We start from the raw sequence: 10,507 nt of genomic DNA, 5'->3' as shown, positions 1-10,507 counted from the left end.
TCCTTGTCTAACTCAACCATGACAGGAAGCTGCTGGAGAGTCAAACAGAGACTGGGAGATGCCCGTCTCACAGGGGTACAGCTCACTGTTGTGTTCAACCCAGCTCCTCCTCACTCTCTCACCATGACTGACACTGAGCATGCTCAGAGCACACACCCACACTGCCTCTCAGCACAGGCCTCGTACACTCACTGATAGGGAACTTTCTGCAGCGCGGGGGATTCTGGGTAACACAGCCGCCATAGAGCAATTAGTAAACAGGAAGATTCTATTTCCCAGTTAGCAAAACAGAAGATCCACAGTTAGGCAAGATGCTGGGCATGAAGCACAATGAGAGGTTTGGATACTTTATTTAATACAGAAGCACATTATTCTGATAAGATATCACTTAGACATGGGCAGTAAGCAGGCTGATCTACAGTATGTATAGTATTTACAACACCTGAGACACAGTATATCATCTCATCAAACCAGTGATAGGTTTGTTTACTGTTCATAATTGTGACTGGGTCACACTCATGGTTCGTGCAAAATGCAACTCCCCAGGTTCTCTGACCCACTCCCTCCAGACCTGTTTTCACTCCAAGGGTCTTTATCCAGCCATGTATGTTCAGCTCACACTGCCCAACAACCAGCCTTTCCTGCACTGGGGCACAGGGTTTCCATCATCAAAAATCTGTCCTGGTCCACGTACATCGACGCTACCACCAAGAAAGCACAACAGCGCCTATACTTCTTCAGGAAATGAAGGAAATTTGGCACGACCTGATTAATACTACACTCCTGTCTGCTTCACTCAATGCCTTTGTCTATATATTTACATTGTGTACCTTGTGTTGCCGTATTATGTATTTTCTTTTTAGTTCACTTTCTTTTCATGTACAAAATGATCTGTTTGAGCTGCTCGCAGAATAATACTTTTCACTGTACATCAGTGCATGTGACAATAAACAAATCCAATCCAAATCGAGGGAGCAATCTGCCTCTCTTGCATTGGTGCACTGCATTTCCCTCATAACACAGTGGCATAGAAAGGTGACAGCACAAAACAAAGGCACTCAACAAATTGTATCTGTGCCAACTTTCTGCAACAGTCACAATCCCCTGTCATTGGCCCTGAACTCTGCAGATATTTTTCTCCTCAAAGGATACGAACAGATGAGCAAGGAGCTGGAGTTGGCCATTCAGCCCAGTCCGCTCCACCATTTAATAAGGTCATGGCTGATCTGACAGTAACAGATAGTTGTCCAATTCTCTTTTCAAGGCATCAATTGAATCTGCCTCCACCAAATTTCGAGCAGTGCATTCATGATCCCACATGCAGCACAGAATATTTTTCTTCACATCATAAGACACAGGAACAGAATTAGGCCACTCGGCCCATCGAATCTGCTCCGCCATTCAATCATGGCTGATATTGTTCTCATCTCCATTCTCCTGCCTTCTCCCCATATCCCCTGATCCCCTTATTAATCAAGAACCTATCTATCTCTATCTCAAAGACACTCAGTGATTTGGCCTCCACGGCATTCTGTGGCAAAGACTTCCACAGATTCACCACCCTCTGGCTGAAGAAATTCCTACTCATCTCTGTTTTAATTCCTCTTCATCACCTGAGGAAGGAACTGTGCCCCTAAAGCTAGTGAGTTGAAACAAACCGGTTGGACTTTTTGTTGTAAGATTTCTTACTCTGTTTTAAAGGATCGCCCTGAGATGGTCTGAGATGGTGTCCTCTGCTTCTAGTTTTCCCTACAAGTGGAAACATTTTCTCTGTGTCCACTCTCCCCAGGCCTCGCAGTATCCTGGAAGTTTTAATATGATCCCCCCATATCCTTCTAAACTCTAACGAGTACAGACCCAGAGTCCTCAACCGTTCCTCATACGACAAGCTCTTCATTCCAGGGAGACCAGCAGCACGGTTCAATTCCCATATCATCCCCGAACAGGCACCAGAATGTGGCGACTAGGGGCTTTTCACAGTAACTTCATTTGAAGGTTACTTGTGACAATAAACAATTTTCATTTCATTCTCGTAAAGCTCCTCTGGACCCTTTCCAAAGCCAATCCATCCTTCCATAGATACGGGGCCCAAAACTGCTCATAATACTCCAAATGGGGTCTGATCAGGGCCTTATGTAGCCTCAGAAGTACATCCCTGATCTTGTATTCTAGCCATTTCGACATGAATACAATGCATTTTTCAGATCGCGACCCTGGGTCACTGTCCGTGTGGAGTTTGCACATTCTCCCCGTGTCTGGGTGGGTTTCACCCCCACAAACCAAACATGTGCTGGTTAGGTGGATTGGCTATGCTAAATTGCCCCTTAATTGGAAAAATTAATTGGGTACTCTAAATTTATTTTTTTTAAATGAATACAATGCATTTGCCTTCCTAAATGCCGATTGAACCTGCACATTAACCTTTTGTTTTTACTTTTTTTTTAAATTTAGAGTACCCAATTCATTTTTCCAATTAAGGGGCAATTTAGCGTGGCCAATCCACCTATCCTGCACATCTTTGGGTTGTGGGGGCGAAACCCACGCAAACACGGGGAGAATGTGCAAACTCCACACGGACAGTGATCCAGAGCCGTGATCGAACCTGGGACCTCGGCGCCGTGAGGCTGCAGTGCACCTGCACGTTAACCTGAAGAGAATCTTGAACAAAGTCTCCCAAGTCCCTTTGTGCTTGTGATTTCCTCAGCATTTTCCCATTTAGAAAATAGTCTATGCCTCCATTTCTCCTTCCCAACTGCATCTCACACTTTTCCACATTGTATTCCATCTGCCACTTCTTTGCCCACTCTCCTAGCCTTGCTCAGCATTGCTTCTTTTTCTAATCACTTTAAATGAATGCCCTCTGTTTATAATCTTGCCCTAAATATGACTTCCTGGATCAAACGTCTAATGCAGATCCTTAGTTTTAATGTGGTCAAGTGCCTTTCCATTTGAGAACTGTTCAATAAAGTTATTAGAATTATTTGTAGCTAGGGCAGCATGTGGAGCAGTGGTTAGCAATGGGACTACAGCACTGAGGACCCGGGTTTGAATCCCGGCCCTGGGTCACTGTCCATGTGGAGTTTGCAAAATCTCCACGTGCTGCATGGGTTTCACCCCCACACTCCAAAGATGTGCAGGTTAGGTGGATTGGCCACGCTAAATTGTCCCTTAATTGGAAAAAAAATAATGATTTGAGTATTCTGAATTTTTTTTTAAATGATTATTTGTAGCTTCCCCACCAAACAGTTTTTTCCATTATCCTGAAATGACCTTATTTTTATCGGGAGTTAACTGAAGTGTGTTCCTAACCTCTCATTATCCAAATTTCCATTTACCACTTTTCTATCCACCATGGCTTTCTCCCTCATTGTCTAAAACACATCAGCAAGTTTTGTATAATCCTGGTGCATACATTTCAGTCTAAATCACTGATATATACCAGAAAACTGTGGAGCCCCACTGGAAACAGCCGTCCAGGCATCATTCAGTCCTGGATGTAACTAACAGCAGCAACAACAGCCGAATCCAAACCCTGCTGCTGCCTGTGAACTTGCTGATGTCTGTGCAAGTTGTTTGACTGAGTGAATCTTCTCCCACAGACGGAGCAGTTAAACAGTCTCTCCCCAGGACCGCTCCCGCATGTGGATGACACAGTAGCACAATGGTTAGCACTGTTGCTTCACAGCACTGGGGTCCCAGGTTTGATTCCCGGCTTGGGTCACTGTCTGTGCAGAGACTGCGCGTTATCCCAGTGTCTGTGTGGGTCTCCTCCGGGTGCTCCGGTTTCCCCCCACAGCCCAGGTTAGATGGATTGGCCATGCTAAATTGCTATTCGTGTCCAAAAAGGTAAGGTGGGGTTATGGGTTAGGTTGGAGGTATGGGCTGAAGTAAGGTGCTGTTTGCAAGGGCCGGTGAACTCGATGGGCCGAATGCCCTCCTTCTGCACTGTAAATTCTATGATTCTGTTTCAGTGTGAACTCGCTGGTGTTTCAGCAGGTTCGATTTACTTTTAAATCTCTTCTCACAATCAGAACATTTAAAAGGTTTCTGATCAGTGTGAACAAGATGGTGTGGTCAGGTGGGATGACTGAGTGACGTTCTTGTCACACACGGGGCAAGTGTACGGTCTCTGCCCAGTGTCAACTCGCGGGTGTATCAGAAGGTAGGATGAACATGTGAATCTCATCTCACACACGGAGCAGGTGAATGGCCTCCCCCACTGTGAGTGCGTTCGTGTATCAGGAAACAGCTTTTACTTTTAAAGCTCTTCTCACAGACAGCACATTTAAACGGTCTCTGATCAGTATGAACAAGTTGGTGTCTCAGGAGGAGTGATGACCAAGTGAATCCCTTCCCACACACGGAGCAGGTGAATGGCCTCTCCCCAGTGTGAATGCGTTGATGTGTCAGTAAATACTTTCTGCTTTTAAAGCTCTTTTCACAGTCAGCACATTTAAACGGTCTCTGGTCAGAGTGGACCTGACGGTGAGCCCAGAGATTTGACGAAGCATTAAATCCCTTCCCACATTCCAAACAGGTGAATGGCCTCTCCCCAGTGTGAGTGCGTTGATGTATCAGTAAATCATTTCTGCTTTTAAAGCTCTTCTCACAGCCAGCACATTTAAACGGTCTCTCATAATTATGAACAAGTTGGTGCCTCAGGAGGTGGTTTGACTGAGTGAATCCCTTCCCACACACAGAGCAGGTGAACGGCCTCTCCCCAGTGTGAGTTTGTTGATGTGTCAGTAAATTAATTCTGCTTTTAAAGCTCTTCTCACAGTCAGCACATTTAAAAGGTCTCTGATCAGTATGAACAAGTTCGTGTCTCAGGAGGAGTGATGGCTGAGTGAATCCCTTCCCACACATGGAGCAGGGGAACTGCCTTTCCTCAGTGTGAGTGCGTTGATGTATCAGTAAATCCTTTCTGCGTTTAAAGCTCTTCTCACAGTCAGCACATTTAAACGGTCTCCGGTCAGTATGAACATGCTGGTGTTTGATGAGGTTCGATGACAGAGTGAATCCCTTCCCACACACAAAGCAGGTAAATGGCCTTTCCCCAGTGTGAATACGTCGATGAATTTCCAATTCAGAGGGGTAATTGAATCCCATCCCACAGTCCCCACATTTCCACGGTTTCTCCATGGTTATCGACGGGTTATCGGGTGTAGATGGGATGCAGATTTGAGGTCACTATCAGATCAGCCGTGATGTTATTAAATGGTGGAACAGGCTCACGGGGCTGAATGTCCTATTGCTGCTTCTTTATTCCTTTGGTGCGAATGTCCTTCTGTCTCTCCAACCTGGATCATCAGTTGAAGCCTGAGTACGGGGTCTCCCTGATGTAAATGCTGCAATTTAATTTCATGTGTGATTGGTTAAAGCTCAGTTCCAGCTAACTGGAAAATTACATAGATGGCTGTGTGTCGGTGCTTTTCCAATCACAGTGATTTTTGAATTCTTTTCCCGAAAGACAAAACAAACATTTCTCCTTCCACGTTGAAAGGCCGGTCCTGATGAATCAAGTGACTCTGTCAGATCTCGACATGATTGCATCTGCAAATATTCTGTAAAAGGAGATTACATTGAAATACTGTCAATATGTAAGACACAAAATTCTGTCACAGAATCTGCTGTTGTCAATACTCGGCACACATCTCCGACTGTCACACCTATCAAATCTCAGCCTTTCAGCAGATTTCTGATTCCATTTTCGCTCATGTGCTTGTCCCGTTTCCTTTTGAAAACATCTCAGCACTTTCCTCAACTCCTTTCCATGGTAATGAGTTGCACATTCTGAACCCGTGATAAATAAATTTGTCCGTCTTGTCCACTTGGATTTATTTGTAACTATCTTGTATTTATGACTTGTTTGTTGAAATGAAATGAAACAAAATGAAAATCTCTTATTGTCACAAGTAGGCTTCAAATGAGGTTACTGTGAAAAGCTCCAATCGCCACATTCCGGCGCCTGTTTGGGGAGGCTGGTACGGGAATTGAACCGTGCTGTTGGCCTGACCTGGTCTGCTTTCAAAGCCAGTGATTTAGCCCAGTGTGCTAAACCATGGTCAATCTCTCACATTGCCCCCCCACCCCCCCCCCCTCCATTTAATTTAGAAATTTAGAACAGTACAGCACAGAACAGGCCCTTCGGCCCTCGATGTTGTGCCGAGCAATGATCACCCTACTCAAACCCACGGATCCACCCTGTACCCGTAACCCAACAACCCCCCCTTAACCTTACTTTTTAGGACACTACGGGCAATTTAGCATGGCCAATCCACCTAACCCGCACATCTTTGGACTGTGGGAGGAAACCGGAGCACCCGGAGGAAACCCACGCACACACGGGGAGGACGTGCAGACTCCGCACAGACAGTGACCCAGCTGGGAACCGAACCTGGGACCCTGGAGCTGACCACCATGCTACCGTGCTGCCCAATCTTTCCTGAGAGCTGTAATCTCTCATGTTACAAAAGTCATCACTGTTGATGCAGGATAGAATTCGCAGAGACAAACCTTTCTGTTGGGTTCAGTTTGTTGTGTGCAAATTCTCCAATTCTAACCCCCTGTAAAAGGAGTTTACAAAAGTCATCACAGTCAGTCCAGGATAGAAATTCTGAACAGACAATTCTAGTTTACCTGGAACATTTTTTCCTCTCTTGTTCCCCCAAAGCTGTCAATCCCCGTCCCACACACTCTCCCTCCTCCTTGGGCTGAAATCCAAACTCATCTCACCACCTGCACCATCTCTTTCCTCCACTCCCAGTTTTCTCCCTCCCTCTCCTCTCCCTGGGTCCAGTTCTCCAGCTCCCGTCTGCAGACTGACAATAAAACCAATGGGTCTTATTGGGGTTTTGGGGCCTCCAACGGGTGTTTGTGAATCCTCCCCGCCCACCTGCCAGGGTTTCCTTCCTTGCCAGAGATCAGAGTCGTCATTGATTTGAGTGCAAAGTGTAAGCTCTTATGTATTATCCCCCCTCCCCCATCCTGTGATGTGAACCACCCTCCAGTGTGTGAAGCAGGATGGTGCCCGTTAACCTGGGCCTGTTCCCGGGAGGGAGGGAGAAGCTCCGCAGCTGCAAACCAGGGAGCTGACAATGATGGTGACGGGATTGCTCCAGCTCACAATGCCCGGGGACTGATTGACGGCGGGTTCAGACCAATAGGAAGAGTGGGCGTATGGGAGGCGGAGCAAAGCCGGGGCTCTCGCTCCCTCCGCATCCACCCGGGCCTGTCTCGGGGATAAGCCTGAGCAGCTTTCGCCGGTTTAACTGCTGTGTCCGGGCTTCCTATTCGGAGCTTGGGCTACACGAAGTGTTTATGAAGCCTCCCGACCCATCCGCCGACTCCATCCCTCCCTCATGACTAACCGAACGGGATCTGACCGGCTGAGGATTTCCACCCGACCACATCAATCCTGAGCTGTCATCGGTACTGCGCATGCTCCACCTCACGTGGAAGACCGGGCCCCGCTCCGCCCCTCATTCACTTTAATTGGTTGGAGGACCCGCTCCTCCAGTCCACCCCTCTCCTCCTATTGGTCTAGAGCTGCCGTCAATCATTCCCTTGGCATTGTGAGCCGGAACATGCGCAGTGCCGATGCTGGACTCGTCCGGGAGTTTTCACTGAAACCCGGTGGAGGTTCCAAATCCCAATAAGAAGTATCCGGGCCCAGGTTTGCATCGAGCGGGGGGACAGCTGCGGCCTGCTCCCGGTGACAGGTCTGAGTTAACGGCCACCGTCTTTACAGAGGCTGGAAACCTGCAGGGGGCAAAACATCAGAGATAGAGTTTGTTGTGAAACCAATGGGATATTGTAAAACAGGAGGGCAGGGTTACAGTCAACAACAACTTCTATTTATATAACACCTTTAACTTCATAAATCATCCCGTCAATTTCACAGGAACATTATAAAACAAAGTGAGACACCCAGACACAAAAGGAGATGTTATACACATGACCAAAAACTTGGCCAAAGAGGTGAGTTTTAAAGAGTCTGAAAGGAGGTAAGTGAGGTGGGGACGGGGAGTTTCAGGGAGGGAATTCAGTGCTTGGGGCCGAAGGAACTTAAAACCATGGCGGAGTAATTGGAATCGGGAGTGTACAAGAGTCCAGGATCAGAGCTGTGCAGATATCTCAGGGGGTTGTTGAGCTGGAGGAGATGACAGACACGGGGAGAGATGAGGCTATGGAGGGATTTGAAAACGAGGGTGAGAATTGACTGGGAACAAATGCAAGTCTTAGAGCACTGGGATCATGGTGGAAAGGAACTTACGGTGAACTAAGACACCGTTAAGACAGACTTTTGGATGGCTTTAAGTTCACAAAGGTAGAATGTGGGAGAGCAGCAAGGTATGTAATGGAATTGTCGAATCGGGAGGTGACGAATGCATGACCAAGTTTTCAGCCCCAGGCACACAGACACAGGAGAGAGGCTGGATAATGTAACGGATACTGTAAAGTAGGTGCAAACGGGCAGTCTTTGTGATAGCACAGGCATGAGTCCAAATATGTGCAGGTTAGGTGGATTGGCCATGCTAAATTGCCATAGTGTCCAAAAAGGTTAGGTGTGGTTCCTGGTGTATGGGGATAGGATGGAGGTGTGGGGTTAGGTAGGCAGCCTTCAGAACGTACGGCAATGCAGTATCGCCAAGCAGAAACTGATAGCCAAGTTCTGCATGCATGGGTAGACCCTCAACCAGGACTTTGGATTCATGTCGCATTACATTCACCCCGCACCATCTGGTCTGGGCGTTGAAAATCCTATCAACTGTGCTGCCTTGAGACAATTCACATCTCTTTAACCTGTGATTATCCCTCTCTCCAGTTGCACCATCTGGACTGGCAAAGATTTAATTACCTACAAAGACTCGCATTCGAAGTATCATCTTGAATCACTGAATTTGTCTATATATGTGGTTGTGGAACCCACCTCTTCATTCACCCGAGGAAGGAGCTGTGCTCCGAAAGATAGTGATTCAACACAAACCTATTGGACTTTAACCTGGTGTTGTCAGACTTCCTACTGTGCCCACCCCAGTCCAATGCCGGCATCTCCACATCTAGACCAGTAAAGCAGAGAACCAGGCTGAAGCTCCGGGGATCAGGATTCCACATGGCAGATTAACGCAGCAACCCAATTCAAGGGCAATTCAGGATGGGTGTCAATGAATAGTGAAAATGTCAATCATGTAACTTTTCCACACACGGAAATGAATCGGGTTTGATGTTTCTGAGCGGTTTTAAAGCGAGGCCCTTTGAGCAAACATGATCATCACTACACTACAGAAACAGGGAACAGCGCTTCGTGCACTGACCGAGAACAGTAAACAGTGCATCCTTATTGCACTGAAGAACTTTCTATTGTGGAAGTAAAATTTGACTGAAAATTAGGCAATTGGTGGAGAAATTGATCTGACTTTTGAATCATAAAATGCCACAGCACATTAGAAAACCATTCACAACTAACACGTGTGAACTCTGACTGCGATTCCTGCCAGTCTCCATCGCAGAGTAGTTTGCAGGATAACATTTGGAACTTTGCGGGTGTCAGGTAATGCATTTGTTTAACTATTGAACAATAAATAACAATGATACAACTTATCTGTAAATTTAGATGAGTAACGTCAATAATGTTTCGAAAAATAATAATGAGGGACACTTGGTGTGTGAGGAGACGTGATAATCGGGGGGGGGGGGGGGTTGTTGGGTTACGGGTATAGGGTGGATACGTGGGTGTGAGTAGGGTGATCATTGCTCGGCACAACATTGAGGGCCGAAGGGCCTGTTCTGTGCTGTTCTATGTTCTAATATTCACAGAATTCTCTGAAAGAATTTTGAGGCCAAATATATATCTAATAAATGGGATTCAGATGATATGCGGATTCAGATGATATGCAGAAACAAACGCATGTTATCCAAACATCCCTCAAACTAAGCGAGAAGAATTCAATGTTCCTGCACAGTTTTGAATGGAGGATCTTTCGCGAGTTAGATGAACATGTTAAGCACTACACCACAGAAACAGGCAGCAGCGGAGCAGCCAATGGACCTATGCTATGTTCAACTGCAGTGTCTTGCTGCAGCTTCTGATAGATAGGCTGAGAGGCCATGTCACTTATTATTCTCCTCCACCTTCCCCACATGTTTATTTCCAGCAACTTATTTTCATTTCTTCCATCGATCTGTTTTTCCTCCACCATTGACCCCCCTCCCCCCTTGGACAATCTGCTCCCTGTTCCTAGTCTTCCTTTCACTCACTGCTAACTTTTATTCTGCCGTTAAGATTCTAATCTCTTAACGCGCCACTATCAGCAGTGTTCTTAGCCTTTATTACCCCGATTTACATTCCCTTTTTCTTTCTGTCATTTTAGTCATTCTCCACCTATCCCTGGCCCTCTACCCAGCCCCACATCTCCACAAGCTCCCTGCCCTCCCGCCCATCCACTGTCCACCCACAATAGTCTAAACCTGACCCTATTTGCAGTTCTCCAGCTTTGACAAAGAG

The 10,507-nt window shown here is 46.6% G+C and overlaps 2 long non-coding RNA genes across 2 annotated transcripts; one reads left to right on the top strand and one right to left on the bottom strand.

The window, feature by feature from the left end:
• Window positions 1–5,098: 5,098 nt before the first annotated feature.
• On the bottom strand, window positions 5,099–7,420 carry LOC119961694. The gene is made up of 2 exons (XR_005459722.1): window positions 7,371–7,420; window positions 5,099–5,564 (listed from the first exon to the last, which is right to left on the bottom strand). It is a non-coding gene; the product is annotated as an uncharacterized LOC119961694 (long non-coding RNA).
• Window positions 7,421–7,661: 241 nt separating this feature from the next.
• On the top strand, window positions 7,662–9,611 carry LOC119961693. Its single transcript, XR_005459721.1, has 2 exons — window positions 7,662–7,980; window positions 8,828–9,611. It is a non-coding gene; the product is annotated as an uncharacterized LOC119961693 (long non-coding RNA).
• Window positions 9,612–10,507: the final 896 nt, after the last annotated feature.

The sequence above is a fragment of the Scyliorhinus canicula genome, unplaced genomic scaffold, assembly GCF_902713615.1.
Source record: "Scyliorhinus canicula unplaced genomic scaffold, sScyCan1.1, whole genome shotgun sequence".
NCBI lineage: Eukaryota > Metazoa > Chordata > Chondrichthyes > Carcharhiniformes > Scyliorhinidae > Scyliorhinus > Scyliorhinus canicula.
The sequence above is the reverse complement of the archived record's forward strand: the minus strand, read 5'-3'. Positions and strand labels throughout refer to the sequence as shown.